This window comes from Thalassophryne amazonica, chromosome 5 (assembly GCF_902500255.1).
Source record: "Thalassophryne amazonica chromosome 5, fThaAma1.1, whole genome shotgun sequence".
Taxonomy (NCBI): domain Eukaryota; kingdom Metazoa; phylum Chordata; class Actinopteri; order Batrachoidiformes; family Batrachoididae; genus Thalassophryne; species Thalassophryne amazonica.
In genome coordinates, this window is record NC_047107.1 from 79,155,137 (window position 1) to 79,169,775 (window position 14,639).

Consider the following 14,639-nt stretch of genomic DNA (forward strand, 5'->3'; position numbering starts at 1 on the left):
GGACCCGACCGCGGGGGGTCGCAACAGGAAAAACACCTCTATTGGAAACCTTAACGGACAGGTTGGAACATGCCCAGCTGTTAAACAATTTCTCAGATACTCACTTGTTGAAAGCCATCAAAAGCCGCCTGAATTTTACAAATGGTTTTCAAAACGGAGGTGTTTTTCCTGTTGCGGCGCAGACGGATTTGCGTCGTCGTCACGGAACCGTCTCGGCGAATTTGCCATCATGTTCTTTCATTACAAAATCTCCTTTAACAGTGGAATGTCCGCATAAACTCCTCATGCCGACTTCTTCTGAAACTTCTCTGTTCTCTGACGATGACCTGGGTGAACAGAGCCTGAAATGTGGAAGTTTTCAGCTTGAAACAGCCAGACGGACGCCACCTCCGACCGCGCCGCGCCGATCCGCTTTGTGAGCTGTCCTTAAAGCGAAAGAAACTCCACAATCTCTCATCAGCCGTTAAACTTTTCACCGAGAACCAGCTGAATTTCTCGAATAGTGTCCACTCGGATATCCCTCACAGGTCCTGAAAAAATTTTGATAAAGCAATGCGCGCCGTCTCCAGCAGCGTCTCAGACAAAGGATTTCAGCCGAGAGGGCTGGACCAGTGCTCACTCAAAGCCTGCCCACAGGCGAATGACGTCACCGACGCGTGAAAAAACTCACGCATGCGCACGAGGGTTCAAGCATGTCTGGTGTAATCACACGTGATTCAAATCCATATAGTTTTTTTTTTTTTTTTTTTTTTTTTTTATAAAACTGCCGGTTAGTTTTCTAATAGACCTCGTATATCGTCCAAAGTGGCATCACTCTTCAACCTGGATCCTGACACTGAAAAATGACATTGAGCTCAAATCCAGAGCAACACCTGACATGAATGTCCAAATCAGGAATCTAATGCAGACAAAGAGTGTCTGAGTGGCTGCTTACCGCTGCACTCAGCTCCTACTGTCCGGACTATGAGAGACGAGCTTCCTCCTCTCGGGGCCAGAAGTCCCACTAAGGTAGGGAACAACTTTTCCAACTTGAGGCCAGTCCTAGGCCTACTTGTGCTTATTCTTTTCCACTCTGCACATTTACTTCAATGTTACATTGTTATTGTTAAAACCTGCCAGAAAATTGTGTTATTATATTGGTGCACAATATGTTGCGGCTACGCTGTGGCGTTCCATATGGCTCGGTAGATCTCTATACACTGTCGACTTTAAAAGTAGATCTCGGTTCAAAAAAGGTTGGGCACCCCTGCTCTAATTTCTTCTCAACGTAGTCCAAAAAATACTGTGCTATCAATGGCAAACAGCTTATGGACAGTTGCACTTCATTTTATTTTAATTTATTTAATTTACATAGCGCCAAATAGCAACAAAGCTGCCTCAAGGTGCTTCACACTAGTAAGGTTTAACCTTACCAACCCCTAGAGCAATCAGGCTGAGTGGAGGTGAGGCACAGACAGAGGCTGGACACAAAATGTAATAAAGACCTTGCCCAAGGTAGTGATTTTCTAGTCAGGCTGGGATTTGAACCCAGGATCTTCTGGTCTCAAGCCCAATGCCGTAACCACTAGACCATCACCTCCCCCAAAGTCAAAACACGGCTTGGCAAAAACAGGATGGAGACGGTGTGCTGGTAAGTGATAACCATCAACGAACGAGCAACGAGGGAGTGAACAGACGCAGTTTAAAAAAGGAAGGTGGTGACAGGAAAACAAGACGCACGTGAGGACGAAGGCATACTTTCACGAGAGCCACAAGCTTGGCTTATGGCAAGCTAAAAGTGGATGCTCTCGTTTTGGCCGAACTTACAATTTTTGTATATTCTGTGTTAGTACGCGCCCGCAGCCAACATGCTTAATGAATTCCTGAGCAAAAAGTAGTTCCCAGATAATTGTGATATTTGGCACAAGAACTTGTGTATCTTGTGTGTTTTTACACCTAAATGATCGTAACTCAATACTCAGACTCACCCAGCAGCATCTTCTCATGTCGGCAAATTCAGCGCTATTTTGCAAACAACCGGACACTGTCAGGCGAAAGTAGTCCGGCAAGCTCAGTCTGTGAGCAAGCTATCAAACCATTGCCAAAATAGCAGAGATGTCGCTCCAAGGAGAGCGGCACACTGAGCAGGGTGGGACAAAGGATCTGGAAAGGGGGTGTGGCAGACAGATGAGGAACAGGTGCAAGAGAGCGACGGAAGGAAAACGCAGTGCAGACAGATCTAAGATAACTGAATGGAAAATTAATGGTGGAAAATGTGACATGCTAAAGGCAGACAATAACTAATGTGAGCAAAACAAAAGAAGCCAAACTAAGAAATAATGTGAGTTGACTAAAAAGTGGAAAACAAGAAAACTACTGATCATAACCAAACTAGAACAGAATAGATATTAAGTGATACATAACATGAATACAATAAACATGGCAAACAAACTATTAGTTGAACAGAGGATAAATGACGAACAGAAATGAAACCGGAGACTATAGATTAATGCAATGAATAACTAAACATGTCATGAATGATAATTGAAGCGAAACCCTAAGATAAACAGAACACAACCAGACCATAAGACACTGAAGATAAATAAGAACCAAAACCAGAGAATACATAATACTACCGAAGATAACAAATACATGAATGACTAATAACGAAACTCGTGGCTCGAGCATACAGAAAGAAATGCAGTAAATGACTGAACTGAAAATACAGAAAATAAATCCAGAGACAAGAGATACTGAATAACCGAAAATGCAATACATGAGTGAACCAAGAATACAATAGTGAACCAAAACATAATGCATAAATGAGAGTAATCAAAACCAAACTAGCATGAGAATAATCAAGTGACAAAAATTAAAACAACTACTGTATAAAGTCAAGACCAGGGGTAAATGGAAGGAAAACAAAAGGAGACAAATAAAACTGGAACCCAAACAGGACCAATACATGACAAGAACAAGCACACAGACGAAAGTGGTAAGGAAAAGCTCCCTTTGATGATATTGAGGAAGAAACCTCAAGCAGACCAGACCCAAAGGGGTGACCCACTGCTTAGACTGTGAAGTTTCTGTGAAGGCTCTCAGCAACCCAGTCCAGTCAAAGATTCAAGCTTCTCTACTAACTATTACAAGGTTTTGCAAAGTTTTAAAAAGCTGAAGAAACAGAAAATAGAAAATCAAACAACATAATAATATAAAGAAGTTGCTGAATGGTTAGCACTGTTGCCTCATGGTGAGAAGGTCCTGAGATCTCTTCCCACCACCTTTCTTTGTGGAGTTTGCATGGGCCCCTTCTGGATCCTCTGGTTTTCTCCCACTTCCAAAGCAAGCAGGTAAATTGGTGAAACTTTAAATTGACTGTACTTGTGAATGTGCTTGTCTGGCTTGTGGCCCTGTGACTAGGGATAGGTATCAAGAACCGGTTCTTTTCAGGTATCGTTAAGAAATGATTTGATCCACCGACATCAATAGCCTTTTTGCTAAACGATTCATTTATCGGTCCTTTGGAGTGGCAGTTTTTGGGGTTGTTTGTTGGGAAAATGAACATTTCTCTACATTGATTACAGGCCCTGCAGCGGGTCTGTAATCAACCGTTTCTGCAGTGCGGCTTTGCTTTGAACCTTGACAAAATGAAGCAATACTTCAATTTGCTACTTCGTTGGTTCTTTTTTATTTCGCTTTATCTCAAATTTTTTTAATGTTAATGTTACAATTAAGGTGTTCGCATCTCAGCACGCTTCTATGCATAAGAGTCAAATGTATTAAAAACTGTAATTTTTAAAATTTATTTTTATTTATATATTAATAATAGCAACAACAACAGCAGTATAGTAATAATAACTAATAATGCTACAATACAATTTTATAGAAAGAGACAAAAAGAACCTGATAAAACAAAACACAACAGAAAAGATAAAACCAACTAACAATGAACATAAATAAATAAATATAGAAATAAATGTTTCCTGTGAACACCTAGTGACTCTTACACCTCCACTTCATCCCTGTTTTATTTAAGTTTAATGACAATTTGTTTTGATCAAACCATATTTTCAATTTGTTAATTTCTTCAGTGATTTCCTCCAGAGCTATCTGGCAAGCTAGAAAACTGTTGGATAAGAGCAGAATATTATTGGAATGACTTTGAATAAGGAAAGTTGTTTTTTTTTTTCTCACCGAAATGGATGCTGCACTCACTGGAGTTTATTGTCTGGAATAGTCTCAGATTGCATTTCAGAGCTTCTAGAATTCAAACATTTTCGTGCGGTTGGTGTTGGGGGTAATTTTGAGTTTCAGATTTTTTATTTTTCACCACTTTCATCCCTGAATATGTCAATCATGAGTCACTTTTGTGCGGATTAAAGTTGCTAACTGTCTGTCTTGCTGCGAGAAACAAACGAGAATCATCCACTGTTCTGTTCACACAGCTCCAAATGCTGTGCGGCTTTCTGCCCAGTCAAGTTAGAACGATAGTGTCCAGTCGGAATTAATAGATTCAAAGCGAAACACCGTTTAAATCAAATGACACCTTTTTCCAAATGTTGTAATACAAACTGCAATCGATCAGAATGTTTTGTTCCTCCTAAAATGACATGGCCTGCACTGATGTGCAGCAGCTGGCTGAGCTCAGCTCAGAGATAAGGAGAGACATTGATGCCAAAATGTCTGAAAGGAAATGCTTTTGACAAAAACTACAGATTTTATTTATTTTTATTTATGTCTGCAGATCAAGGATCCAGTGACCAATTTAAAATGCTGTTGACATAGAAAACCTGTAAAGCCTATCTTTAGTACACAGAAAATTCGATATCGATATCGATAAGGAATTGGATCGATAAGCGGAATCGATAATGGCATCGATATTGATAAAATGTTATCAATACCCATCCCTACCTGTGACAGATATTTGGCCTGTCCATAAACTACCTTGCTTCTTGCCCAATGACCGCTAGGAGAGGCTCCAGTTCTCCCATGTCCCTTAATTGGAATAAGTGGGACGAGAAAATGAATAAATTAATTATTATTTAAATAGATTGTAATAATAAGCCGATAATGCGTTTTCATAAAACAATGCTGTTGATTTTAGACCTCACCTGATGATGCCTCAGGGCCAAATGAGGGTCATTTACAATCTGAACGTGTTTGGACGTGCGTGTGCGCATGCCTGTCGGTCTGGGATCACCGTGGGAGGAGGGGCGGGCCTGAACCTGACAAGTACGCTTTTTGAACCTGATCACACCGACTGCGCGCAAAAGCCAACAAAAGCGCAGCACTGAAAGCGCAGCCAGCACAGTGACAGGTTGTACGACACAAAGCCGACAGAAAATTAGTCTCTCTCTCTCTCTCTCTCTATATATATATATAAAATCTCATTTGAATAAAACCAACCTCTAACACACACACACACACACACACACACACACACACACACACACACACACACACACACACACACACACACACACACACACACACACACACACACACACACACACACACACACACACACATTTTTAAGTCGTAACTATTAATAGTTGTCAAGCTTTCTGCTCGCCCAGCTCGCCTTCTCTTGAAATGCCGCTGCGTAAAAATAGAAATCCAGTTGTCCATAACTGGCACCCATTGACACAATAGCTGCTGCTCTCCAGTCTTGGCTCCTCCCTGCGCGCGCGCGTGTGTGTGTATGAACGAGAGAGAGAGGGGGAGCGCGTGCGCGTGTGAAGCTGGTGGGTGACAGCTGGGATCGCTGCGCGCCGCGCTCCAGTCTGCTAAGAGGCTTCATCTCCAAATAGGATGAGCGTCGGCTTTGGCTGCGTTCAGCTCCACGCGTAGTTTCGGGACACCCGGTTCGTTCAATCTGCCTGAAGGAGTTTCAGAGGCCAAACGTCGGCTTTTTGTCCCTCTCTCCTCCTCCGCGTGGATTTCCGATGGATATTCCGCTTTGAAAAGGTATGATTTAAGCGCGGCATGTAATATTCATAAAAAAGAAGCGCAAGAGAAAAGTAGCGCTCCTATTGTAATTCTCCAGCGAACACCGACTGACTGCCTTCAGAGCGCCTTCATGGATTAATAAAAGAGCGACGTTCCCACTCCGAGCGAGGACATCCATTTATGAGCTGAAGGTGAGATTTCTTTGTTTATTCCAAACTTTATGTGCGCTTTTCTCGCCTCTTCCTCCAGCCCGGAGGTTTGTTTTCTGGCAAGTGCGCGCGCTCCACGCGTTTTACTTTAACTTTAATGGCTGGCCGCGCGTCAAAACACTTTAAAACACATAAAAAAAATTCTCCAAGGAGTTATTATATGAATTTCCAGAAAATAATTTAATGAATTTCATTCTGCGCGCATAAACGAGCCGCGCATTTTACGCGTAATCCTGCACAATAAAGAAATGTCAGTCGACATTGTCTAAAACGGATCACGGATCACATCGGCACCAAAACAGACGCGCACATCGGCAGCAGGTACATCTGTGAGGAAATGTGCGTGTGGGAACTTCGCGGCTCTCCATCTAACGAGGAATTTTCAGTCTCAATATTGTTAAAAGCTGAGATTTTTAAGCACCCACTCATACATCGGTAATAAAAATCGGCATTTAAATTAACTTAATCATTTATTCAAGCCTGATTTGTTGTGAAAAGTGCTTGTTCTAATGCAGTGCACGATGGGATATTCATGCTTTGTAGCAATTCACAGTCAACAGCGCACACTCGTTCAGTTATTACCTACAGATTTGTTCCAATGCTGTAATTTTCTCTCTCCTGCTTGCTAAGGGTGTGTTCAAGGGTTTATTGTCCCAGAATGGCCACTGACACTATTGCCCTGGCCTTAAACATCAATGAAATGCTTGTTATTGTGACTCCAAGACAACATTGCACCTGTCTCAGAAGTGGATTTGCTGTTAAATGAAGTGCTGGCTGCACATTATTTCTTCTAACAAGCCAGGAGAGGAGCTAGAGGCCTCACAAAGCACACCCAGCAGCCCCAACAACAGCCACTCACTTCCAATGGTTTCTCTCTCCCATGCGAATGTTCCCTCAGAGACTCTGGGAGAAGCTAGAAAACAGATTCTGAAACTCTAAATGTAGGTTATAGAATACGGCGTGTACCGGAGAGATGATACCAGTGGGTGAATTTAAGAAAAGTGACTCCTGATCGACAGCACAAGTGACAGTATGCTTATTTTAAAATGAAAAGGTGTGCGATTCAAGGTCAACTTTGGCTATTGTCCTTGTACATCGGGAGTAGTGTTGCAACAAATAATGGACCAAATTAAATGACAAATATATTCTTTGATTTCATCTTAAATGTGGGTTTTTTTTTTTTTTTTGGTTTCATTCTAAGCTTCTTTCTTCCTCTTCAACAATAACCTAAATCTCTTTGCATTGCAGAGAAAACAAGGCATTTGAGGATGTCATTTTGGACTTTGGGAAACATTGATCAATGCTTTTCACCATTTTTTGACATTACATTTTATGCACCAATTCTATGGTAACAGGATGACAGTGACAGCGAAATCTGTCCACATTTTAGTTTACCATTTAAAAAAAAAATGCTCTGATTGTAATTCTGTTACAGTAGATGTGCCCATCCAACAACTTATTGATTAATCAAGAAAATAATCAACAGATTAATGGAATATAATAATCACTAGTTGCAGTCCAAATCTGGAGATGCATCAAGAAGGGCATTGTGTCAAATTAACATGCATATCTGCTGCAGTGACCCCAAGTAAAAAAATCGGGAGAAGGCAAAAGAAAGCCACTGTGACTCCTGTCAGCTGGACCATCATTCAGCTTTTCCATGCAGTTTTCCTGAAATTGATTTGCTTCCTATCTGTCACGGGTTTTCACTTTTACAACTGCCACTCTGTCAGGGAATACTCAAGAGCCACGTTTTTTTTTTTTTGTTGTTGTTGTTGTTTTTTGGTGTCTCACCTCTGCAGGGGTGGTGGATAAGTGGTTAATGCGCTTGGTTTCAGTGCAGAAGGTTCTGGGTTCAAATCCCACCCTTGCTACATTTCTCCATGTAATGTGGAGTTGTGTCAGGAAGGGCATCCGGCGTAAAACAGGTGCCAATTCAACATGCAGATCCACCTTGGATTTGCTGTGGCGACCCCGAGTGCAAACAAGGGAGCAACTGAAGGGACTTAGTGTCTCCTCTCCCCCTACAACATGAGCTTCAAGGTGCTCAACCATCCTGGAGGCATTATTTTATTTATTTATTTGAAGATGCGGCCCGGGCTGTAAATCCCACGGCAATCTTGCATAAAGGCGACACCACCACAAATAAGAATATTAATCCACATCATTAACACGTGGACTGTGGATGTGCCGATACCTGAATTACAGCGTGATTACCTTCGTGACAGCAACCTGTCTGTTCTCTCCCTGCAGCGACAGAACAGAGCAGGGCCACCGGAGTTGTCATTTGTATTTGGAGCAATGCTCCGCGGAGCGTTTGAACTGCCGATCCACTAACAATAGGAATGGGAATGGCATTGTGTGTGACTGATGTGAATTTGTCACACAGAGGTGTGTGTGTGTGTGTGTGTGTGTGTGTGTGTGTGTGTGTGTGTGTGTGTGTGTGTGTGTGTGTGTGTGTGTGTGTGTGTGTGTGAGAGCTGCTATTTACATTTGCCATGGACAGATGCAGAATACAGTGAGTCTGAATAATTGATAAATGGCTCCATTTTCAAATAAATTGGCCGTCCATTATAAATAACAACAAGGCTGGCCAGCCGCTGTTAACTATCGCTCATCATTCAGCCGGTGTCAACAGCCAGCATTCAAGAGTATGTGTATTTATGCATATTTTATAAAAGCCATGTTTTATTGATGTTTGTCCTTGGTGAGTGGGCTGATGTTTTTGGAGACAATTAGAGTGTAAGAATGTATCAAATCCTTCTCACTCATCTCTGGATGTGATTTATTGATGCTTAACCCACTTTCAGGGTTCCACATCCCTGCAAACTGCTGCTGCTTCAGTGAGAGGACGTGATACTGAATGACAAATGTATTGTAATAGCGGTCCACTGGGGTTACATGCACAAGTTTAAGCACATCTTGGTTTTGAACTACAGGCTTGCACAACCAAAGACACTGAAATTGTTGTTCGCAGATGTTATGTGACATATCAGCAGGTTTTCCTGCTTGGCATTTCTTTTTAGCGTGCTGGGCAGTGGAGCTGCAGCGATTAATTCAGTAATTGATTAATCTCCTGGTTCCCAACCTGGGGTCCAAGATCCCCTAGTGCATCGACAGAGGTCACAGGGGGGTGGTGAGGTTTTGTATTCTTGTCGATTGTCAAAATTAAAAGTGCATATCTAAAAGGCAATTGTTTTTGTTTGGATGAACCAAATAGGAAAGGGAAAAATAGTTATGTATGTTATAGTTATTTGCCAAAAATGAATAAGCAAAAATTGGAATGAATCACTTTATTCTGCTGCGGTGTGTGTGTGTGTGTGTGTGTGTGTGTGTGTCTGTCTGTCTGTCTGTCTGTCTGTCTGTCTGTCTGTCTGTGTGTATGTATACTGGAGGGGAGGGGGTTCTCAGCTTTCCTTAGAAACAAATAGGGAGGTAACCAGTGGTGGATGGTCACTAGAGGGCGCTAGGGCACCTCCCCCTCAAAATACTGAAAAAGGAAAATATACTACAACATATTAATAAATAAGAAGTAAGTATGGTTTGCTTAGAGTCAGAGTATTCAAGTGCCTGACACGGTCAGCATTTAAATGTGTTCCAAAATGTCATTTCAGTGTTTTCATTTCATTTCAGTTAGTGTAAAGTCTACTTCCTGGTTGGGTCGCCGGTCATATGAAAGTCTATGGAAGGAACGTTTCACAATCATGTGACCTGAGGTGGAATTTTAATGTGAGCATCAAATTTTCCCTCAGGTATGCAGCTGAATGTGTCCCAGACCAATTGCCAGTATTTTTCATGTTTTTGATCTAATTTTATTGCACACTGGACAAATCACTCACACGCAGAGCAGGCATTTCTCTCACTTGCCGTCGCTCCGGATTCTTTAAGCAAACTTTGAAGCTTTGACTCAAAATGTTTGGCTGGCTGAATTCAAAATACCAAGTTAACTGTGGACTAACTAAGCTACGCTACCTAGTTATCGATTGATAACATTAGTTATCAAAGTGGGATATCACATAATTTAAAGCAGAGGATGCAGTCAAAGCACTCTGGAGTGCTTGAAGCTTTAACTTAAAGCTTTGAATTGAAGCTTGTCTTACAGGCTAAATTCAAAACAAGAAGCCGGCGGTTAAGCACCATGCATCAACCTCATCAAGCTTCAACAGCTTCATCAAACAGTGTAATTTATAGCATTTCAGTGGTTCAGTTACATTATAAATGCTCTTATATAATCTAACAGCATAATAACAACACACTCTGAAAGGCTGCCTGAACATTTTATAGTGGTTCCATGCCGCAGTTGCTAAATATTAAGTATAAGTATGGTTAAGTATCAGCTGTCACCCAGTGACATGTTATACTGTGTGTGTGTGTGTGTGTGTGTGTGTGTGTGTGTGTGTGTGACTACAAATATACACTCAGTTGCCAGTTTATTAGGTACACCTTGTGAAGTGTAATGTAGCCCTGAAGCAAATACCCCTTCACGAAGAGGTGAAGCTGTACCTTCTTAAAAATGAATATCTCCAGCCGCCACGAGGGGTAACTAAGGAGAAAAGTTTAGGAACCACTGGATTAATCAACTATTAATCAACTATTAAATGAATCAAAATTATTTTGATACTTAATTGATTGTTTGAGTCATTTAAAATAAATCAGAATGCTCAACTTCTTAAATGTGAATACTTTCTGGTTTATTTTACTAGTTTCTTTACTTCTGTCAGGCAGTAAACTGAATATCTTGTGGTTGTGGACAAATCTAGACATTTGAAGGCATTGTCCTTGGTTTTCAAACAGCATTGATCAACATTTTTCACTGTTTTCTGACATGTTTAAGGACCTAACAACTTTACAGTTAATCGAGCAAATTAAACGTTAGTTGCAGTCCTATGAGAGAGGTTGTCTGCTGTGAAGAACAATCCATTTCTATCTTGTTTTAGCAAATTGCAAAGCTCCATTTTCTACTTAGCCTGCTGCTGCCCCCTCTTACTTTTAGATGGTGTCTCCGACCCTCAGATGTCAAAGCCATTATTTTAGAACAGCCTCTCTTTTAATTCCAGAAAACAGAGTGATATTACACAGGTTGGGGCAGGAATGTATGTGTGTGTGTGTGTGTGTGTGTGTCAGAGCTGTGTTTAAATTTCCCAGCTACATTTGAAGATGTCGCCTGCTGTTTATCGGAGATGATAAATTAAATCTTGTGTGCTGTTGGGATCTAATATATCTGTGCTCCACTCATATAGCACGCCTCATTGAAAATGTAATCACTTACTAATCACTTGTTCTGGCTCACTTTCTCTCTCTCTCTCTCTCTCTCTTACATGCACACGTTCCGTTTTCCGAGTTTCACCGTGGTGTTCTAACTGGATGCTTTCTCGTCTTTAGCTGTCACCCTTCAGGCTCCCTGTTAAAAACAGTATATTAAACGTCTGTGTGTTGTAATGGGTACATTAGCATATCTGACTAAATGTACTGTTGGTGCCAAGAAGTCCAGAGGCGTGAAGGACCAGACAAAGCTTATTTTGGCCCAGGCATCGTAAAGTCAGTGGTAGAACTGGCTGGGTGTCTGTTGCTGTATTGGCTGTTGGTCCTTGGCAAGGCTTTGTTGTTGGAAATTAAGTGAATTAGTAAGTGTCAGCCAGCTCCTCTAGGAGGACAATTTTCAGTCGCCAAACATGCAATCAAGTGTTTAACATCAGTTCATAACATCAGATTTTTCTTCGACTTAGCATTTTAAATGCACACACTACATCAACACTCTGTAATACCTTTTGTCACAGATGTGTTTGCTCCCCCCGTCATTACGCAAATGGAATGGAAAGGCAGAGCGTTTGCAGGGATGAAGTGAAAGCAGCAAGGCTTTGTGCAATTGCCCAAAAGACGGATAAATGACTGGCCTTGAAATGAGCCGAGTCTTTTACTCTAGATGAGATGAGGTAAATCATAGTACGCCACATAAAACTATAATGTCCAAGTTCACTTCCCGCTGCTCTGCTTTTACAGGTGATAGTGGACAGCTGTGAGTCATGTCCACAGTCACACTCCTTTATGACTCATTACAGCTGCTGTGGATGATGTCTTTCACACTATATGTGTATGAATTTTTTGTGGTTAGTTTTTGTTGTTGGGTGCCAAAAAGGAGGTGTGCAGTAAGCATGACAACTCTGCAGACCTCATGTGTGTTTGAGATTAGAATTTATGCAGTAGCTGAACATACCCCATAGACATTAGTAAGACCCTTCGGCTGCTCCTTTGTTTGCACTCGGGGTCGCCACAGGTCCGAGGTGGACCCGCATGTTGAACTGGCACAGGTTTTACACCGGATACCCTTCCTGATGCAACTCCACATTACATAGAGAAATGTGGCAGGGGTGGGATTTGAACCAGGAACCTTCCGCACCAAAACCAAGTACACTAACCACTTGGCCACCACCCCTCTAACTCCCATAAGGAATTCTCATAAAAGCATTTTCAGGCACCTGAAGGTATGTTCACATTATTGCAGCCTTGCATTGGTCTGTGCAGATCTGTACCACCCCAGAACTGTCAGTGGTGTGATACCTTCTTCTGCCTGGCACGCATTGCTAGCACTAGCCAGGTTATCATGGCAACTGTATTAGCTGCTTTTACTTTGGAATTGCTTGAGGTTTCTTCTTCAGTATCATCAGATGGAGTGTTTGACCCAAATCCTATGACCTTCCCATGACCTGTATTGCGAGAACACAGTCCACTAAGGTCATCCATCGAGTTTGATTGAAATTGTCCTTTGTGTTTTGAAGATATTGCCATGATGACTCCTGATTTGAATTTGACCTTAGCATGACCTGTGATACGAGAGGATATTCCACTGACTTTTTATTGACACACAAACATGACCATTACAGGCTACAAATAGAAGAGACATGCACAAAGTATACTTTGTTGCAATAATATGAACAAAGCTTTTGAATCAGTGTGTTTCAGTGCCGGTCACTTTAAATGGAAATGAACAGCTACGGCCCTACCCTATTCTGAACGCCCGCCTTCATCTGTCTCTACCTCACAGACTGTGTGGGTGTGTTGAACAGTGCACAGACTGGCTGTAATGGGTTTTGTACAGATATGGCCTTCTGTGACATATGTCACAGAAGTGTAAAATGAGCCATTTCAGGCCCAGATCTTGCATATCACTGGAGAGTTTCTACATAAACATTTGACATTTGTAAAATTCTGGGACACGGAGGATGTTTTCATGAAAATCTAGTTTTCCTCTAAAAGACAGATTAAAAGTGATTTTGCACAATATGACCCTTATAGACACACGCGCAGTAACACACTGTGTGTGTGTGTGTTTTCTCCTTGTCGTACGTCAGTCACATTTCTGTTTTCTTTTTTTTGACAGAGTATCACAAAGCACTGAAGGCGGATAATACTGGTTGGGGGGTTGGTGTGCGTAGTGTGTACTCTGACATGATTGTGTGCACAGGTTTGTGTGTCATTGTCGGAGTGCATCTGTCCCTCCTCCTCGGGCCCCAACGATTGGCACTGCATCTCTCATCTATTAATCATAGAGAGCGCTTGCTCTCTCATTCCGTTGCCATAGTTTCAGGACCTGAGACAGTGTTGGGGGGCCTGGCTGCACGGAGAGAGAAGTAACAGAGGAAGAAGAGGAGGATGAGAGAGAGAAAAGAGAGAAGGTGTGATTATGGATGAAAGAAGGAAATATTATGAGAGGAAGACGGAACAATTGAAAGAGAAGAGAGCAGGACGAAGGGAAGTGATTGAAAGAGGGACAGCAAGCTGTAATGCACGGCGCAGGTGCTCATCCTGTGCACGAGTGTGCTTCAAGAATCAAAACGGATTCCATTTTTATCTCAGCAGTGAAGCCTCTATCTCTTTTTTGTGCACATCTTTTCAGTCTCTTCCTGACATACATGCTCCCCCTGACTCCACGCACTCTTTTCCTAAGAGAGAGACCAGAAGAATGTTTTCACAGTAGGCATCATCGTGTGAATAGTATGCTCACGGGGTGCATGTATTTTCAGTGTTACAGTACATGGAATGGATGTTATTTCACCTTCCACAGAGCTGAGGTGGAAAATGAGCGCTGGCCTCCTGTTTCATGCTCAGTTGGAGGTTTTGATGTTAAATCATGCCGAATTCAATGATGCATTACAAGTATGAACCATCAATGAAATTTCAAAGAGTGAAAGCTCTTGGGTCATCTCGCTGTTTGTGTCTTTGTGTGTCTCAGTATTTTTCTCAAAATTTTCTTTCATTTTGCTGAGAGGAAATGGAGAGGTTGCTCTTCACATCTATGAAAATTCAGTAAGGTATGTCTTCTATAATACATTCCAAATCTAAGGTAGAACTACACTAGCGTATATTAAGGTATATCTAAAAAACAAAGAAGAGTAGAATAGAGTGGAGCCACATAGGTGCCTGGTCTTGAGAATCAGGGATGGTAGGTTTAATGGTAGGTGGGACAATTTAAATGCACATAACATGAAACATTGTTATCTATGT

The 14,639-nt window shown here is 41.8% G+C and overlaps 1 protein-coding gene across 4 annotated transcripts in view; it reads left to right on the plus strand.

The window, feature by feature from the left end:
- Positions 1–5,686: 5,686 nt before the first annotated feature.
- Positions 5,687–14,639, plus strand: part of sema6a (sema domain, transmembrane domain (TM), and cytoplasmic domain, (semaphorin) 6A) — a 330,131-nt gene continuing 321,178 nt past the window's right edge. For 2 of the 4 annotated variants that reach the window (XM_034170629.1, XM_034170631.1), the window contains exon 1: positions 5,687–6,119. The gene's annotated coding sequence lies outside the window, so the exon portion shown is untranslated. The remainder of the gene's footprint in view (positions 6,120–14,639) is intronic. The other 2 variants (XM_034170632.1, XM_034170633.1) reach the window with 1 other exon arrangement.